Raw genomic sequence first — 13993 nt, 5'->3', positions numbered from 1 at the left:
AGTGGCTGCTTATTTGAACTGTTTCTTACTGAAATTGGTGCGCCTTGTTTGCTGTAGCATAGACTAAATCCAGGCTTGCTGAATCTAGCTTTGTTTGTATAACTTGAGCACTAATCCAGGCCTGCTTTTTTGTAGAAGGTTCCCCTGCACCCCAGTGGCAGGAGTGTGCAGTTAAAACTTGTCTGATTCAAGACTACAGGAACAGGGCTCAGTTTTTAGATTTTTTTTACTGGTTAATTGGGTAATTTGTTTAAAAACATTTTCTGATTGCTTGTAGTCATCTAAAGCTGTTTTAAGTGTATTTTATTACTGTTTGTAGTCGTTTAAAGCTGTTTAAAGTGTATTTTTTTACTGTTTTTGCCTTATCTTTTCATAAAAAAATGTCCTTGTTTCCCACCTTTCTAAGCTAGTACAGTCCAGTTTTCAGGCTAGTGCTGAATTCAGGGCTGTTACAGTTTTCTGAGTTGCCCATACCTTACTTGGATAGATGGAGGTTTCTCTGTTCACCTGTTAGAGAGGGAGCTTTGAGCAGCCATCTGTCCCTCGAGGAGTGGTTCCAGCCCAGAATTTAGTAGTTTGTGGGCCATTTTTGGCAAATTTCTATCTCTTTCATTTCCCAGCTGTAAAAACCATGTTTGCACGGTTTTGCACGTCCGGGCAGCGCCGGTTAGCTAGGGCTAAATTTATCCTGGCTCCACCAAGTCTCCTCTTCAGTTTTTTCCCTTGAAAGTAGTCTAACACTCAACCTAAGCACTGAAAAAGCATCCTACAGTCCAGCACTTGCTCAGACCTAATAGCAAGCACTAATATACCCCGCCACTTGATTGTACAGCAGGGCAAGGCTCATTATTCACCCCTCACCAACCAAGTGACTATGCAGCTCACCCTACTATTCAGACATGACCAAAGGGCAATTTCAGGTATACCCTGCAGTCCAGCTGGTGAACCTGGGTATCCTGAGGCAATGTTACATTTGCCTTATGTACACAGACAACCCTCTCCTTCTACTACAAAACAGTAACATATGCGAGAGATGCAATTATATAGCTAAATTGGAGGCTAAGCTGTCTCCACCCAAGACTGGAACAGGCAGTCATGAAGAGAAGGTTAACACTTGCACCACACCTCCAACCTCAAATAGACATACTAAACCAGCACTGGCAAAAAATACACATAAATACATGAAATCATACTCGGAGGCTCTAAATAAAAACCTGCAAAAGCATCATAGACCTCCAAAGCAGACACCCAAAAAAAACCTACACCTCCCATCACAAACCAGACAACACATAAAACACAAAATCAGTGTGTCGCACAATCACAGCTGTTAAGGTGAAATAACATACCTAACACACTAGTAATAGGTGACTCTATAGTCAGGCACACTGATGTCCCACTCACTAGGCTGGACAGGTTACTGTTAGCTGCCTGTCGGGAGCCAGAATCCGCCACATAACACAAGCACTCAGGTCACTCCAGAACAACTACAAATATGACTCTGTCATTGTTCATGTTGGTATGATTGACCTGAGATGTACCTCCCTGGATTACATGAAAAGAGACATGGAAGAGCTCTCTGATCATGTAGCCCAGGCAGGTATGACCCTGACCCTGAGTAGCATCCTGCCCTCACCAAGAATGATACCGCAATATAAAGAAAAAAATGATCAATTTCAACAATTGGCTAAGCTTCTGGTGTCATTCAAAGGGGATCCAGTGTCTGTCAGCCTGGGATGACATGGTCGACAGGCCTCATTTCTTTGCAAGAGACGGCTTGCACCTGTCAACACTAGGCTTTTGAATACTGGCCAAGGCTCTTGCTGCCCCCATAGTGCCTTTTTTTAGGCAAGGCTCAAAAGTCAAACCCACCTCCGTAAACAGCACAAATAAAAAAATGAGGGTTATGCTACTCAATGCTAGGAGTTTAAATCTCAAAATGCATGCGCTCGAAGCACTCCTCAGTATGGAGAACATTGACATCTGGCAGTAACTGAAACCTGGTTCAAGGCTCCACAGAGCACCCCAGCACTACCGGGCTACAACTCATACCACACATTTCAGCCACAGAACATGGACCGAAAGACAAAAGGAAGGGGTGTATCCATATTCATCAAGGATACCTACACCTCCAAGTTAGTGGCGCAGCATGATACCTCCGAGATCATCCATGTGCATCTAACATCAGGCAAATCTGCATTGCAAATTGTGGCCTGCTACAGATCACCCTCCATGACCCAGGACCACCACTCTGCCTTTCTGGAGACACTGGAAAACATGAAGGTCCTACCGAACACCCTGATATTGGGTGATTTCAATTACTCTACCGTTAACTGGGAAAACTACTCAAGTACAAACTCCCAGGTCCAGCGCTTCCTGGAATTTATCAACTCAAATGCCCTGGATCAGCTGATAAACTCCCCTACCTGAGGTGAAAACATATTGGACCTGGTCATCACCAACATGGGCAACAGGTTTTCCACACCAGAGGTCAACCCGTCACTGGTTAGATCAGACCATAAACTAATCACCCTGGATGTCCACACCACACCACCTCCTCCAACCAAGGAAACCACAGTGAAAAACTTTTCTATAGCAAACTTCACCTTACTTAAGACAGAGGTGGTAAGTTTCACAGCCGCCATGCTAAAGGATAACAATATCCAAGATGCAGGAACCTTTACAAATGCACTCTATGAGCACCTACAAGGATGCATGGATCGTGCCATCCCTAGCAAAACCAAGACTCACTCCCCTAAGAGAAGGAAACCAGTCTGGTGGACCCCTGCCATAAACAGGCTATCAATAGAAGGAGGAATCTAGTTCAGAAAAAAAGCAAATCCCAAGAAGGAAAGGCATCCCCTGATCAGTATCAGTAAGAAACTAAAGTCCCTCATACAATCCTCCAAGGCTAACTTCAAAAGAAAAATAGCCAAGGATTCGAAAGATAACCACAAAGCCATCTTTAGCTATGTCAAGAATCTAAGTGGCAACTCACAGATATGCTCTGAGCTAGTGCAAAATAGCACAAAATATACTGAACTCACTGATATTTCCAACATCCTGGCAGATATATTCAGTGCAAACTTCACCCCCTCTCACCCCAAAAAAAACAAAAAACAATACCGGAAAAGTGTAGTGTCCCGGAAATCACAGATGCACAGGTGAAAACTGCCCTTTCCAAAGCCAAAAGCACAGCATCGATGGGGCCAGATGGTGTCCCAGGCTGCGTCTTGCACGAACTATAGAATGAACTAACCCCCCCCCACCTAAACACACTGTTCAACCTCAGCCTCTCTACAGGCTATGTGCCCATATAATGGCGCACAGCAACGGTTATTCCACTCCACAAAGGAGAGGCCACAACTGACCCAGATAACTATCGCCCCATAAGCCTTGTCTGCAAGGCTATGGAGCGCATCATCATGGAACTCATTAACAAAGACATTGCGAACCTCCAAACACTTGACCCAACCCAGTTCGGCTTTGTTAAGGGCAAATCATGCCTACTAAACCTGGTTGACTTCTTCGAGACAGTCACCATGGCCATAGATGAGGGGAAGGTAGTTCACACAGCCTACCTTGACCTCGCCAAGGCTTTTGACACCATTCCCCACTCTGGAATTATAGAAAATCTCACCAGCCTGAACATAAACCCCTACGTCATGAGATGGGTTGCCAGCTGGCTTACAGACAGAACTCACACAGTATGGAATAGTGGGCTCCAGGTCCGACTCTAAACTAGTCACAATTGGTGTCCCACAAGGCTCGTTCCTGGGACCCCCACTGTTCGACATATACTTCTCAGAAGTACAGACAAACACAGGAGGAGTATGGCTAACCAAGTTCGCCGATGACTGCAAACTGGGAGCCATATTTGTCTCTCCGGCTGACACGGACATTCTCCAAAAGGGCCTTACTGAGACAGACACCTGGTGTCAAAGTCATGGTCTCAAGCTAAATGCCAAAAAATGTATAGTCATCCCGTTTGGGAAAAACAAAACACCCATGAATTACCACATAGGTGGCAGCCCCCTTAATACAGAAGAGGTAATAAGAGATCTGGGGACCCAGTTAGATAGTAATCTCTCCTTTGACAATCATATTGCCAAAGTAGTTAGGAAATCCTTCTATGTAGCCCATCTAATTACTAAAGGGTTCACATCTAGAAATAAAGAGGTTATAGTGCTATAGTGCCCCAATACTCATCACTCATCAGACCCATCATAGAGTGCAATGCCTCGTTTGGGATGTACCTCACAAGACACTTCCAACAGCTGGAAAGCCACAAAAGTACCTCACCAAGAGGATTACTGGTCTCAAATATATGTCCTATGCAGCCCGACTGGAAAAACTCCAGCTGTACTCAGTAGCATATCGCTTACTCAGAGGTGATCTCTGCATGACTTACAAAGCCATGTCCAACTGAGAATTGATGGACATGCTCCACCTAAAGAAATCCAAGTCACTGTGAGCCACTTGCTCTAGTGAACTAAACCTCACCACAACAATAAATAGAACATGCTGGAGGGATAGACAGAGACTCCCCATGCTTTGGAACAAAATTCCTAACTACATTAGGCAGAGCCCCTCACTAACACTCTTGAAGAGAAACCTTGACGAGTGGATGGGTGACAGAAAATACACCCCTGGGATCACTTAATTGGCTCTTCTTGACAGAGGCTCAGTTAATTAATCAGTGGGGCGGTGAAAGCTGACACACTCTGGCTAGGCTTATAAATGCCCTCGGGCAGATAGCCTAGTACCTACCTATGAACCTGAGCAGACTAAGGTTGAATCGTCTGTGTATTGAATGATTTTAGCATCAGGAATAGCAGTGTGAAAGTTATTGATGCAGATGTTAAAAAGCATTGGCCCAAGGATGGATCCCTGTGGTACACCAGTTGGGATAGGTAGGAAGGAAGAGATGGAGTTCTTCCATTTGACTGCCTGTGATCTGTCTGATAGATTGCCTGAGAACCAGGATAAAGCATTATGTGAGAGATTAAGGTTTGAGAGATGACAGAGAAGGTGCTTGTGGGAAACAGTATCAAAGGCTTTAGACAGATTGAGTAAAACAGTAGAAACTAAGTGTCCTGAATCTTGGTCTTGATTGACAGTTTCTAGGAAAGAGAGTAGAGTGGTTATTGTGCTATGGCCAGGATGGAAGCCATGCTGGGTAGGAGTGAGAAGATTGTTTTGGGTTAGAAAAGGCATAAATTGGAGGTGGATGCATTTTTCTAGGATTTTGGAGATTGGTGAGAGCAAAGCAATGGGACGAAAGTTTGAGATGCTGGTATTTATGCCTCCTTTATGAAGAGGAAGGATATAAGCTGAGCGCCAGAGTTTGGGTACGTATGATTCTTTTCTGAATCGGTTGATAATGATGCTGATTGGGAGAGGAATGCCATCAGCAGCACATTTTAGGAAGGAAGAGGGAATATTGTCGGGAGCATTAGAGCAAGGTTTAAGTTTGGACACAAGTTTTTTTATAAAGTTAGTGGAGGTGAGTTTGATTTCAAACAGATGAGGTGAGTTAGAAGGGGGAGAGTGTAGAGCAGTTGGGTTATTATTTGGAAATGTCTTGGTGAGGGTAGTAATAGTGTCTATGAAAAATGAGTTAAATTCAGAGCCTAGTTTGAGGTCAGATTTACTTGGGTCAGGACAGGATATATTCTTGGAGCCTGGATTGAGGAGTGAGTTTATTGAGTTCCAGAATTTTTGGTTTTTTTTATTGTTATTGGACTGAAGTTTGATATAGTAGGATTTTTTTGTTTTTGGTGGTTAGTCATTTTGCATGGTTGCGGAGCTGTTTATATTGGAGCAATGTATTGGCCAGTTTATTGTTTTGGTAAAGCTTCCATAGTTTGTCTCTGTGGTGCATAATCTGTTTTGTTTCTTTGGATAGTTAAGGAGCAGTTTTAGTTTTTATCCTTTTGTTTCTTAGTGGGGCTAGTGAGTTTAAAGTATTAAGGAAGACAGAGTTGAAGTATTCTATAGCCTTGTCAAGAGGAAGGATGTTTAGAATTTGCCAGTTCATTTGTTTGAAAGTATTTGAGACAGTAGTTGGGTTGAAGCTACTGAGGTTACGAGTTTGAATGTATTGTTGCTGGTGTGGGGAGGAACTAGTTGAGCTATGCATGAAGGCTGGGAGGTGGTCGCTAAAGGTATCAGGAGTTGTGCTAGAATTGTTTATTTTATTTGGATCTAAGACCAGGATCCAGTCTATAGTGGATCCAGGAGGGTTTATTTTGTTAGGTCGAGTGATGGAGAGGATTATTTGAGTGAAGTTATAGAGGTTAATGGATAGGGAGGGAGAGGGGCAATTGATTTTATTCCTGTCAATATTCACATCACCAAGGATATAGGTTTCATTGTTAATTTCAGTAGAGGCCCATAGGAGAATATTTTCAAGTGTAGAGATATTGTTACCATGTGAGATATATAGGTCAATGATGCAGATATTTTTATGTTTATTTAGTTTTAGAATTCCAGCAGTTAGTTCATTGTTCTGGAATTGAGCAATTGGAATTTGTAGGGGAATTAAGGTAAGAAGGTTGGAGTAGACTAGGGCAGTGCCTCAACCTTTTTTATTTAGTCGGTCATTTCTGAGACAATGAAATCCTGGGGGCAGAATCTCACAGTTGGAGATAAAGGGCTTGAGCCAGTTTTCGGAGATGGCTAAGATATCTGGTTGGTTATGGCTTCATCAAGCTTGAAATTGGTGTACTTTGTTGTTTAGACTTTGTGCATTAATTGTAAAAATCTTTAGGGTGTTGAGACAGGAGGAAGAGGGTAAGGGATGAGTGTTGTTAATAAAGGATATAAGACCAGGGTTAGGATGGGTATCACCAGCTTGGACTAGGTTGTTGAAAGAGATATCCTTTAACCATATTGGTCTGCCAGGCATGAATTTTAGTAGAATGTAGATTGGAGTAGGTGACAGTGTCCTGACTTTAGAGGAGAAGAGTTTAGGGTGGAATAGGTGCAGAGGGTTGGCCTGAATGAGAGAAGAGGAGATAGAGTGGAAATGGAAGTAAGAGTGAGGGAGAAGGTGGGTTTGTATGGTAGTTGTCTTTGTAGGTGGTATTGGACAATCATAGGTGGAATATGAGGTAGCATAGTATAAGGGAAGTAGGAACAGAACGAAGAGTCTGGGGAACTGGAGGGTGTGATAACTAGAGGAGAGCATGTTGGAGAAAAGAGAGAGTGGTATGAGTGGTTAGGACAATAGAGAAGGCTATGAAGAAGAAAGGGTTTAAAAAGTGATGGAGGTATTCTAGAGGTTTAAGGGAAGAGGAGGGGACTATAATTATTGGATGGAGTACATATTACAGTGTTTAAGAAGGATGGTTGTAGGTGGGAGTAGTAATGAGGGGGGAGTTGGTATTGGGTAATTAGGCTGAGAGGGTGGGGTAAGATAGGAATAAAGCTAGGAGTACTGGGGGCGGGTGGGAATTGGGAGTGGGGTAGGGGAGCAGAGTGAGCCCATAGGGTGAACAGAGCGGGAAATAACACTAGAGGTCAGTATGGCAGAAAAAGTATCAGCAAAGAACAGTTTAAAGGCTGTAGCTGGAAGGTATGAGCTAAATATTTCCAGCCAGAAAATAAAGGCTGCCTTTACAGAGGGTGGTTTAGCAGGGGGAAGAAGATATTTACAGTCTAAGAATATTAACTCACAACCATTTGTGAAAAAATAAAACTTGTTGGGATTATAAAGAATATCTAGGATTTATATTGGTAGATGCTGCCACCTAATGGTAGAAGGAGATAGCAAACAGCAGGAATAGTCAGACTAGTCTTAGGTTTAAATATATTCTAGGTTAGAAATAGGAGGGGATAGGGCAAACGGGCTGCTGTAGGCACACACGGGAGGGCAGACTAACTCTATAGATAGTACATCAAGTCTACATTTAATTAGTGTTAAGCAACATACGTTTACACAATCTTGTTGGGGGGGGGGGGTCTTCTCAGTAGTATTTTTCTAAGTACCAGGCAAGCTGGCTAATTCAGGCTGTCTTCAGGTGATGGCCGAAGGTATTCCTTTTGCGTTTAAAGCAGGGAGGGAGCACCTAGGATGGATTACTCTAGAGGAGAGGGAGACAACACTGAGTTTGTCAGTATTGCAGATGTAGAGGAGAAGATAGCAGGTAAGGGATGTTTAGAGAAGAAGGGAGGGTGTAACAAAGCACAGTAGTAGAGAGAGGCTATGGTTAGTTGAGGCTGGAGCAAGTATGCAGAGGAAGATTAGGTTTAGGGGATTAACAATGGAAAGCAGCAGCCATTATGCTATGAACAATACAAGTTAGGCAATATAGGCTCCATTAAATAGAACAAAACATACATGCAGCAGTTCAGCATGCTATCAGTGATGCTAGTCTATTTGAGAGGACAGGGATGTACAGCAGTAGAGCCAAATATAAGCAGCAGAAAGCAAGGGGTAAATGATAAAGTAATACTATAAAATCTCTAAACAGTGCAATATATAGTGCTCAACAGACTAACACGGTAAACTATGATATGTTCATGTTGTGCAATAACTTGTGCTGAACAGTTTTCAGAACAATATAAAAGCCATATGGTGCCCTTATAGAGACAAATGGAAAAGAAAAATAGCTGCTAATCCAGTAATTACGCTAAAAGCTCTAGTAGGACCATTGATCCACCTTAAAAGATAAATAAAGGCCTTCAACGATATATGTTCATTGGCGTACTTTTAACAGGACATCTGGAGAGCAGGCTAGGCCAGCAAAGTGCAACAGTCGAGCCCTGTATACTCAGACTAAAGTAATGCAGCTGGCAACAACATAAAAAGAGACCCACTCATCCCAAAAAGCAGCTTACAGCTGCTAAGCCGGTAATTAACCTAAGCAAAGGGCAAATGACACTGTACAAAGCAAGCAGTCAAACAGTACAGTATATAGGGCAAAACGGTCCCCAAAACTGTATAGAAGCTGTGTGGAGCCCTTATAGTTACAAATGGAAAAAAAATGGCTGCTAAACCTGATTTTAAGTGGAAGGCTTGAAGGGGGATTGTTACTCCACCTTAAGAGGCTATCTGGCATTCAGCGATGCACTTTGGTTGGCGTCCTTTTAACAGGACATCATTACAACAGGTTTCTGGTAATGACAAGTCAGCAGTATTCAGTCACGCCCCTTGTACCCATACTAAATGAATGCAGCATTAGTCAGTGTAGAAAAGTGCCTAACTCGTCCCAAAAGCAGTTTGCAGAGGTCAAAAACACATGTAGGTCACAGATAAATTAAGCCGTCAGTACGAGGCCAACAATAACCTTACAACACAGTTACAAACATTGCATTGGAGTGATAGCCATCAGCACAAGGATGACTAATGCTGCATTCATTTAGTATGGGTACAAGGGGCGTGACTGAATACTGCTGACTTGTCATTACCAGAAACCTGTTGTAATGATGTCCTGTTAAAAGGACGCCAACCAAAGTGCATCGCTGAATGCCAGATAGCCTCTTAAGGTGGAATAACAATCCCCCTTCAAGCTTTCCACTTAAAATCAGGTTTAGCAGCCATTTTTTTCCATTTGTAACTATAAGGGCTCCACACAGCTTCTACACAGTTTTGGGGACCGTAAAAACGCGTAGTGTAGCACAATAGTTGCTTAGAGGCTTGCAAATCATAGACAGATATGCTGAAAAGACCTACCGGGAGGTGAAAACAAGCAGCCTAAACCGCAGGACCAGCACAGAGGAGCTGTGGATGCTCAGGTCAGGATTTAAAAATGGCACCACAGTCTGTGGGATATATAAGTAAACTCCAGGAGGAAACTGGCTACAGGGGAGGGGATAGGTGGAGGGAAGGTGGTTGGACTAGAGGGGTAGAAAGTAGGAGGGACTAAAGGGGTGGAAAGTTGGTAGGAAGAACAGTTCCAGGAGGGGGGGGGGTTACCAGAGGTGAGTATGGCAGAAAAAGTATCAGCAAAGAGCAGTTTAAAGGCTGTAGTTGGAAGGTATGAGCTAAATATTTCCAGCCAGAAAATGAAGGCTGCTTTTACAGAGGGTGGTTTAGCAGGGGTGAGAAAATATTTACAGTGTAAGGATATTAACTCCCAACCAACAGTTGAGCTGATCTATCCTGCTCTCTCACAAGTGGTCCCTCAACCCTCTTGTAGTAGTAGAGCAGATATTCAGCCTCTGAGGCCATCCTTGTTGTGATCTCTGCACGTCTCCCCTAAACACAAAATGTAACAAATTCTTCACTTTGATCTTCCATGAGGGGGAGTCACCCAGGGACACACTGACTCACCATTGGCCCCCGGGAATTCTGCATAATGGAAAAGCTCACTCAGACTCTGCCATAGATTGCCGTCAGGAAAAGGTTAGTTTGTCTTTGCTTTCTTGTATTTTGTATTGCTTCATTATCTTCTGTTTTGTATATTGCAGGTTATTTTCTTTACACTGTGTTTTATTTGTGTTCTGCTTTTAATTACATATTTAAACTAGGAAAGAAACCACAGTTTTTTCTCGTGTGAGTCACATTGAACTGTCTTTCTAATTGCCTGCCCCTTATGGTAATTTGACCACATATTTCCTTTCCTCTCCTCTTTTATTGGCTATTGTGAGTAAGTAAAAATTATCATTTTGTGAAATCACTTCTCTTCAGCTGTTTAAATTTATTGGCTATCCTTCTGTATTCCATAGAGCTAGAATACAAACTGGCCACCCCCTTCCAGTCTATCTTGCTCTTTTAAAATTAGTGACTTTCCACTTAGATTGTTAAAGCTTAAGTTACCCCTCTTTCATATATAACTGCTTACTGCACACTGCAACTCTTATAATGTTGACCCATTTTTCCACCTTACCGTTAAAATCTGCAACATCTAGTCCAAGACCAGCAATTACTGGAGAGCCCACATTCTGCCTATCAGTAGTCATCTTGGGATTAGTGCTTCTGTTTTGTTCCTGGTGTGAAAAGGAACATAGGGACATCACTTCCTGGTGACTGTTGGTCATGCTTCTTGGGTGACAGCTTGGAATTTGTGCTTATATTTTGCTCCTGGTGAGAGAAGGAGCAGAGTGCATATATTCCTGACTGTTTCTGATTTGGCAGTGAGTGTCTGTATTGGACCTTGTGGATTGGTCTGGTGGCTATTCAAATCATCTAGCAGGGAAAGGCTACTACAAGGCTATAGACTCTTGCATGATCTGGGACAACACTGTTGATCACCAAAGAGCCTGTGGCCTGCTTCTCATCTCAAGATTGATGCTGCTGCTTTGCTTCTGGTGAGAGAAGAAGTTAAGGAGCATTGTATCCCAGCAGTGTGAAGCTATGGTGAAGCCAGCACTAGTAGTAACGAGGCAGTGGTCATTCAGTCAAATCCCCTCTTTTCGTCATTCTTGACAAAGCTAATTCTTTCTTGTCAGTAAGTACTGCTTGATTAGCTGCTGTCTAACGTAACTTCAGAATATATCCGTAAATACTTCATCCATAAATCATCAGGGTCTACTTATTAGTTTCCTTTCAAATGTTTGTCAGTGCCCTATATAGACACAGGCATCTTGAGTTGACATTTTTCCTGTAAAAGATCCCTTGAAATTTCACCAGTACCTAGATGGACACAGGGCAGCTAGTTTGCAGTGACAAGCACTGCCCCCAGAGTTGCAAACTAGATACTCCTGACATTACTTTATAGTCTCACTGTCATCATCTAATCAATAAAATTGTCCTGTTGCCATGGTTATGAACTTTCCCACTATCCCCTTTACCAGCTTGGTGGACATGGGCATCCCAAGGCAATGAACAAATTGGCTCAAGATTACTGACAACCAGCTAATTCTCAAACAAATTGATATGGTATGTGACAGATGCATTTACACGTCACTGGAGGCAATGCTGTCACATAAAAGCACTGCTAATGTCAATTAGGTTTTCAGCAGTAGGCACGCTGCACCCATCACAAACAGTTCAAAGTAGACACACAGACCCACATATGCTGAGACACTTAAATGTAACTTTTTTAAGCCCTAAAGACCTTCAAAACAAAGTACATATAACATATACCCTCAGAAGCACCGAATGCACTCTTTCAAAACAACACCCACATAAACACATACAACCACATCTCATGGAGCCTCTACTTCAAAGCTCATAAGGCAAGCCACTACACAATCCAACATGCTGGTAATTGGAGACTCCATTGCAAGACACACTGATGTCCCTTGCATCAGGCTGAGTAAGGAGAAAGTCACAGTTGCTTATCAGGGGCCAGGATCCATCACATTACACATGCACTCAGGTCATTGGATTACAAGTACCAGTATGACTCAGTCATAGTCCATGAGGGTGTAAATGACTTGAGATATACCTCCCTAGACTACAGCTGTCAGAATTTATGTCCAAGGCTAGTATGAGTCTAGCACTGAGCAGCATTTTACCTTCTTCAAGGATGATGCCACAATGCGAATAAAAGACAACTGACTTTAATAATCGGCTTAATTTTTGGTGTCATTCTAAGGGGGTGCAATATATGTCAGCATTGAAGGAGATGGTCAGTAGAATATAAGCTGCTTTCTCAGGGATAGTCTATACCTGTTTCCTCTAGACTTTTGAGTATTAGCTAAAACACTGTACTCCCCATAGTACCTTTTTTAGGCAATGCCAAACTTGAAAGTGCTTCCTACATAACAAATCAAAAGTAAGAAAATCTAAAGGTGTTAGTGTTCAATACTAGGAGTCTAAACAAAAAACTCTACTCCCTACAAACTCTCCTCACCTAGAGAATACTGACATCTGTGCAGTCACTGAGATTTGGTTTAAAGCCACGGAGAGCACACCCGCAGTTCAGTGCTATAATGCCTTCCACAAATTTAGACCAGCTACAATACAGATATACTAAAGGTGGAGTTGTCTCAATTTTCATCAAGGCTGGTCAAAAAGAACAATGTACCTGAGCTACTCTATTCAAATCACCATAGCCAAAATCACATACCATTTCTTTGCAAGCTATAGGTCCACCCCTATGACCTAGGAAAGCCATAAACATGTATTTAAACTTATTAGAAACACTCACCATTCAACCTAATACCATCTTCATGGTGACTTTAATTACCCCCTCTATTAACTGGGTATCATATATATATATATATATATATATATATATATATATATATATATATATATCACTAAACGTGCAGGCACAGAGATTCCTGAATTTTGTAATCACAAACTCCGCAGACCAGATTGTTAATACACCGACCAGGAGTACAAAGATACTGGATCTGGTCCTCACTAATATGGGGGAGTGCTGCACACCTCCTAGTGTAATGTCATCCTTGGTCAGGTCAGACCACAAACTGGTCTTCTTTGAAGTAAAAATAAAACATGGACCCCAGCTAACCCTGGAATATTCAGGAACGACTCTAACTACCTACTATTAAGTGATAACCTGGTAAAATTTCAAGCCCCCATAAACATTGAGAATACTGCTGTATACGCAGAAGTGTTCACAGAAACCCTATAGAAGCATGTCACTACACCAGGAAAAAGTACAGAACTAACTCAAAATTCAAGCCACCCTGGTAGAATCACAACATCAGTAGGCTGTATAACAGAAGGAATAAAATCATGGTAAAAATTAAGAGGTATATCCCCCAGCAGGATAAAAGCACTCTCATCAAACTAAACAAACAATTTAGAGGGTAAATTACATCTACCAAAGTCAAATTTGAGGTACGTTTGGTTTTTCAGGCCAAGGATAACCACAAGGCATTCTTTAGCTATGTCCGCAACCTTAAAGGCAATGCACAATTGTTTGCAGAGCTCATTGTTAATGGAACCACCTATACTGAACCAGATAACAACACAACAGGATAGAGCAATGGACACACAAATTAAGGAGAAACCAATGGCGCAGGAAGCATCTAATCAGTTGACATATGAAGATACTTTGGAGCATCCTATAGAAAACCAGTAAAATGTTCAGTTGGAGCTATACAGCAAAGGAAAGAACGGGAAACTGTGGCA

Source organism: Protopterus annectens, chromosome 14.part0, assembly GCF_019279795.1.
Source record: "Protopterus annectens isolate FY-2018-M chromosome 14.part0, PAN1.0, whole genome shotgun sequence".
Taxonomy (NCBI): domain Eukaryota; kingdom Metazoa; phylum Chordata; order Ceratodontiformes; family Protopteridae; genus Protopterus; species Protopterus annectens.
The sequence above is the reverse complement of the archived record's forward strand: the minus strand, read 5'-3'. Positions refer to the sequence as shown.